This window comes from Caretta caretta, chromosome 5, assembly GCF_965140235.1.
Source record: "Caretta caretta isolate rCarCar2 chromosome 5, rCarCar1.hap1, whole genome shotgun sequence".
Taxonomy (NCBI): domain Eukaryota; kingdom Metazoa; phylum Chordata; order Testudines; family Cheloniidae; genus Caretta; species Caretta caretta.
Window position 1 is genome coordinate 96,566,242 of NC_134210.1, and position 6,036 is coordinate 96,572,277.

The window sequence follows — 6,036 nt, forward strand, 5'->3', positions numbered from 1 at the left end:
TTCCAGTCATCCGGGACTTTCCCCGTTCGCCACGAGTTTTCAAAGATAATGGCCAATGGCTCTGCAATCACAGCCGCCAATTCCTTCAGCACTCTCAGATGCAACTCGTCCGGCCCCATGGACTTGTGCACGTCCAGCTTTTCTAAATAGTCCCTAACCACCTCTATCTCCACAGAGGGCTGGCCATCTCTTCCCCATTTTGTGATGCCCAGCGCAGCAGTCTGGGAGCTGACCTTGTTAGTGAAGACAGAGGCAAAAAAAGCATTGAGTACATTAGCTTTTTCCACATCCTCTGTCACTAGGTTGCCTCCCTCATTCAGTAAGGGGCCCACACTTTCCTTGGCTTTCTTCTTGTTGCCAACATACCTGAAGAAACCCTTCTTGTTACTCTTGACATCTTTTGCTAGCTGCAGCTCCAGGTGCGATTTGGCCCTCCATGCCCGAGCAATATTTTTATACTCTTCCCTGGTCATATGTCCAACCTTCCACTTCTTGTAAGCTTCTTTTTTATGTTTAAGATCCGCTAGGATTTCACCATTAAGCCAAGCTGGTCGCCTGCCATATTTACTATTCTTTCGACTCATCGGGATGGTTTGTCCCTGTAACCTCAACAGGGATTCCTTGAAATACAGCCAGCTCTCCTGGACTCCTTTCCCCTTCATGTTAGTCCCCCAGGGGATCCTGGCCATCCGTTCCCTGAGGGAGTCGAAGTCTGCTTTCCTGAAGTCCAGGGTCCGTATCCTGCTGCTTACCTTTCTTCCCTGCGTCAGGATCCTGAACTCAACCAACTCATGGTCACTGCCTCCCAGATTCCCATCCACTTTTGCTTCCCCCACTAATTCTACCCGGTTTGTGAGCAGCAGGTCAAGAAAAGCACCCCCCCTAGTTGGCTCCTCTAGCACTTGCGCCAGGAAATTGTCCCCTACGCTTTCCAAAAACTTCCTGGATTGTCTATGCACTGCTGTATTGCTCTCCCAGCAGATATCAGGAAAATTAAAGTCACCCATGAGAATCAGGGCATGCGATCTAGTAGCTTCCGTGAGCTGCCGGAAGAAAGCCTCATCTACCTCATCCCCCTGGTCCGGTGGTCTATAGCAGACTCCCACCACTACATCACTCTTGTTGCACACACTTCTAAACTTAATCCAGAGACACTCAGGTTTTTCTACAGTTTCGTACCGGAGCTCTGAGCAGTCATACTGCTCCCTTACATACAGTGCTACTCCCCCACCTTTTCTGCCCTGCCTGTCCTTCCTGAACAGTTTATAACCATCCATGACAGTACTCCAGTCATGTGAGTTATCCCACCAAGTCTCTGTTATTCCAATCACGTCATAGTTCCTTGACATCACCAGGACCTCCAGTTCTCCCTGCTTGTTTCCAAGGCTTTGTGCATTCGTATATAAGCACTTGAGATAACCTGTTGATCGCCCCTCATTCCCAGTATGAGGCAGGAGCCCTCCCCTCACAGACATTCCTGCCTGTGCTTCCTCCCGGTATCCCGCTTTCCCACTTACCTCAGGGCTTTGGTCTCCTTCCCCCGGTGAACCTAGTTTAAAGCCCTCCTCACTAGGTTAGCCAGCCTGCTGGCAAAGATGCTCTTCCCCCTCTTCGTAAGATGGAGCCCGTCTCTGCCCAGCACTCCTCCTTCATGGAACACCATCCCATGGTCAAAGAATCCAAAGCCTTCTCTCCGACACCACCTGCGTAGCCATTCGTTGACTTCTACGATTCGACGGTCCCTACCCAGGCCTTTTCCTTCCACGGGAAGGATGGACGAGAACACCACTTGCGCCTCCAACTCTTTTATCCTTCTTCCCAGAGCCACGTAGTCCGCAGTGATCCGCTCAAGGTCATTCTTGGCAGTATCATTGGTGCCCACGTGGAGAAGCAGGAAGGGGTAGCGATCTGAGGGCTTGATGGGTCTCGGCAGTCTCTCTGTCACATCGCGAATCCTAGCCCCTGGCAAGCAGCAGACTTCTCGGTTTTCCCGGTCAGGGCGGCAGATAGATGACTCAGTCCCCCGGAGGAGAGAGTCCCCGACCACCACCACCCGCCTTCTCCTCTTGGGAGTGGTGGTTGTGGAACCCCCAACCTCAGGACATCGCATCTCATGCCTTCCAACCAGCGGAGTCTCCTTCTGCTTTCTCACCCCAGACATATCATCTGGTCCACTCTCCGCAACAGTACCTGTGGAGAGATAGATTAAATCTTGAAGGCCTTATAGGTTTTATTAAATTATTACTCATTAATATTCCCATTGCCATATAAATCATTATATTTAATTTGTAATCCCCATTTTACAATTTTGCTGTCACAAATTAATTGTAGGTGTTACAAATTAATTAATTCCAAGAGGCAATATTTTTCTGCCTGAGATTGTGTCAACTGTAATGGTAGTTTCTTTGTTAAGAACCTTAATTTTAAGTTACAAAACCTTTGGAATGCTTTCCATCACTCCATCAAAAAAAATCTCATTAAAAATAGGAAATGTGCTGTTTTTGATTACTGTATTTTGCTGGGTTTGGATATTCCCAAGGATAAGGGATAACCATACTTCAGGTAACAGCCTCATCAGAGAGGTTCCTAGCTACAGTCACACGGACTCTAAGGGTTGCATTACCTCAATTATATTCAGTAGCTGGCAAGAATATGCTTCTTTTGTCAAGCTCTTATCTATGTTCTCTTTTTGCAATCTTTCCTGACACCAAAGATCAAAAGAAAATGCTGGAGGGGAAAACCGTTTAGGGCATGAAATTGTAGTCTTTATCAAAGATTGGGGGTTGCTGTCTGTCGCCAGACGTTCTTTTGTAGAGGACGCAGAATTCTTTCCAAAGGATTTCTTGGCTGCTGATTTGGAGATACCACTTGAAAATCTATCCTGATTAAACAATGAAGATCCTAAAAGTGACCTTGTCAATAATGGAGAGCTGGAGAGAGATTGTTTCATAATCAGAAATACTTTATTTTCAGGATATCTTTTAAGCATTAGGGCTTGTCTACATTTGAAATGCTGCAGCGGTGCAGCCGGCGTCTCTGTAGCACTTCAGTCAAGAGGCTGCCAACGGGTGGGGTTCTCTTGTGGATGTAGGTAATCCACCTCCCCGACCATTGATCTAGCACTGTCTACACCAGCGGTTAAGTCAATTTAACTAAGTTGCTTAGGGGTATAAAAAAAATTCACATCTCTGAGCGACACACGTTATACCAATCTAATTTCCTAGTGTAGACCAGGCCTTAGTTGTTCCATGTTGATTTAAAGAGGAATGTAAGTAGTTGCTAGAAACAGGTTTCATACACATTCGCTTTAAGGTATCTTTCCTTTGTTGTTTTACTGTTTTTAACATCTATGTAGAATAAAAATTCCTTTCTTTTAATAAAAAGACTTTCCAGAAACTCACAAAGAGCGTGCTCTGAAACTTGACGTGCACCTAACAAATACAGTTCATTATCTGATTTGTCTTCTGTAATTATGTCTTCTACAGACCCCGAGTGCATTCAGGAGTTTGGAAACCCTACCAGATCCTCATTGCTTTTATTTTTACTGATGCTTTTGGTTTCAAAATTGAGATGGGGGGGGCATTGTCTATTATTTTCATTAACAGAATACTCCTTTGGGGGTGAAATGCTTTGGCCAGGATTTTACAGAATGTTTTGAACTCGTACAAAGTTTTGGAGGCATAACGATTCCAGGAATCTTTTCTGTCGTCAAGACATTTCTTGGCAATCTAGTGTCCTTGTCCTTTGAATTACAACCTTAATTAGTTGAAAGACTTTGATCTTCACCCAAGGTGCTTGTTTCAATAATTTCATGATTTTTTAAAAATCAGCCACATAATTCTTTGAAGTATTACCAGTGTTAATATGAAACTTATTTGTAATAGTCTGGGGACAACAAGATAAGCAGATAAATGTTAATAATCTGTTTGATGTAAAATTTTAAAAATTATTACATTTCAAAGCTCTGTTTGTCTCTCAAAAGTAGTATTGGATTACCGCAAACATTTAAAACTAGAATAGTCAAAGCACTACTTCTAGGGATTAGAAAAGATACGAAAGAAAATCCTGGGCTGACAAAGGGATAGACAATATAGGTCTTTGCCTTCTCTACATTCTCTGATTATATGATCAACATAGCCTTCAGTTAATTGAAAAAAAAAAAAGGGGGGGGGCCTAAAAAGTACTATAATTACAGGTATATGCACTCTCATATTACCCCCATATAAATAATCACAATATTTTCACCAGATTTCAAACATTCAAGTTTCTTTTAAAAATTCAGTAAGTCATTAATAAAAGTGAATATAACATGACATTAGAAGTGAAAGATTATTGGAAATGCTATATTCGTATAAAAATGTATATATGCACTCCTATTACTATCTGGCAATAATGTAGTGGTATCCCTCATAGAATTAATTCAGAGCATATTGTACATGCTTTAATATATCTCCTTTGTTTCTTGCATCACTCATTGAGAACACTCTTCAAATAACAAGACATCAGCAACATCGTAACTCTCATTTAAATTAAGAACAATAGACTTTTCCAAGGAAATCCTGTCCATAAAGTTTAGTAAAAGGACATTATTCAGAGATTCCAAGGCCAGAAGGGACCATTGTGATCATCTAATTTGTATCATAAGGTACATATTGGATGGAATATGTAGTCAGTTGTGCCTCTGATAAATTTAATATTTAAGGAATTGCTTTCTTTTATTTCAAACAGGTGTACCAGGGCTAAGCCCATATGTTTCCTGTAATAAAAGTTTTTCTGATAAGCTATCTACACATAGTACATAATTTATATTGATACCAGCCTGGAAAGTAGAGAGACATGGAATTTAAAATATATCTTTGAGTTTAGTAGTCGAATGAACAATTGGATAGGATCCTAACATAGGAGAAATCCATTTTGTTTCCATTACAATCAATATAGAATTGTTGGTATTAAAAGGTGCCCTTCATCTCCTTAAAATTTATCAAAATCTTTTGAATGAAAAGCTAAGGGCAAAATTCTGGACCTATTGAAGTCAATGGGAGTTTTGCCATTGATTTAACAGGGGCAGGATTTCACGCTAAATATTTTAACTTTGCTTACTGTATCATAAAACAAACCAACAAACACACTAATTGACGGTTTTTGTCATATTTTATCGTTTACATCTACTGTAGGCTTTTGAACATAGACACAGCTAAAAACCTTGTTGGTTCTCCTGCCATTTTTAGGACATTTTTTTTTCTTGTTACCTCTTCCGTATCTTTAAATAAAGTTCATTGTGAATAACCTATTTTTTAGTTAAATTAACTATCCACATAAATACAAATTGTAAAATTCAAAGTAATTGTTTGATTAAAAGTATATGCAAAAATATCAGCCAATGAGTTGTTTGCATACTGTTCACTGTTAATGGTAATTTGTATGGTCATGTAAATCATATAGTATTGTTTTTACCTTCTGAGTGAGTGAAACATTTTAAATAGAAGAACAACAACTGATGAATAGCTGATAATGAATATATATTTAACATTCTTGCTAGTATGTTAATACCCTCGTTCATGGGTAAATATGGGTATTTATACAAAGAACAGCCATGCTTCAAACATTATCAATGGGTTTTATGCTACAAATGTTTGTGAACACCAAATGAAAAGGCACATGAACATGGTTAAACTTAGCAAGCATACATTGAACAAATATTTGAATCATGGTGTTTCAATTTACAAGATTTCTTTGAGTCATATCACCTCTATAATACATATATTGTTGATAGAACTATTTTAAACTAAATATTTGACTTGTATTTGTGATATATCTTCTGTAACTGTCAGTTAGCATGGTGTCATATCTCGTATGCTTGAATATTAAAAATGTTTGCTCAGATTAGGCAATTTATCTTCTCTCTTTTTATGTTTGTTACCACATACCTATAAGAACTCAACACAGGTCACATTTGTGTGACTGCAGATTAACTCATGCTGATCCATTAATTCTGAATAGTCCAAATCTAGTTCAAGTTAGCCAAAAAAGTCTCTA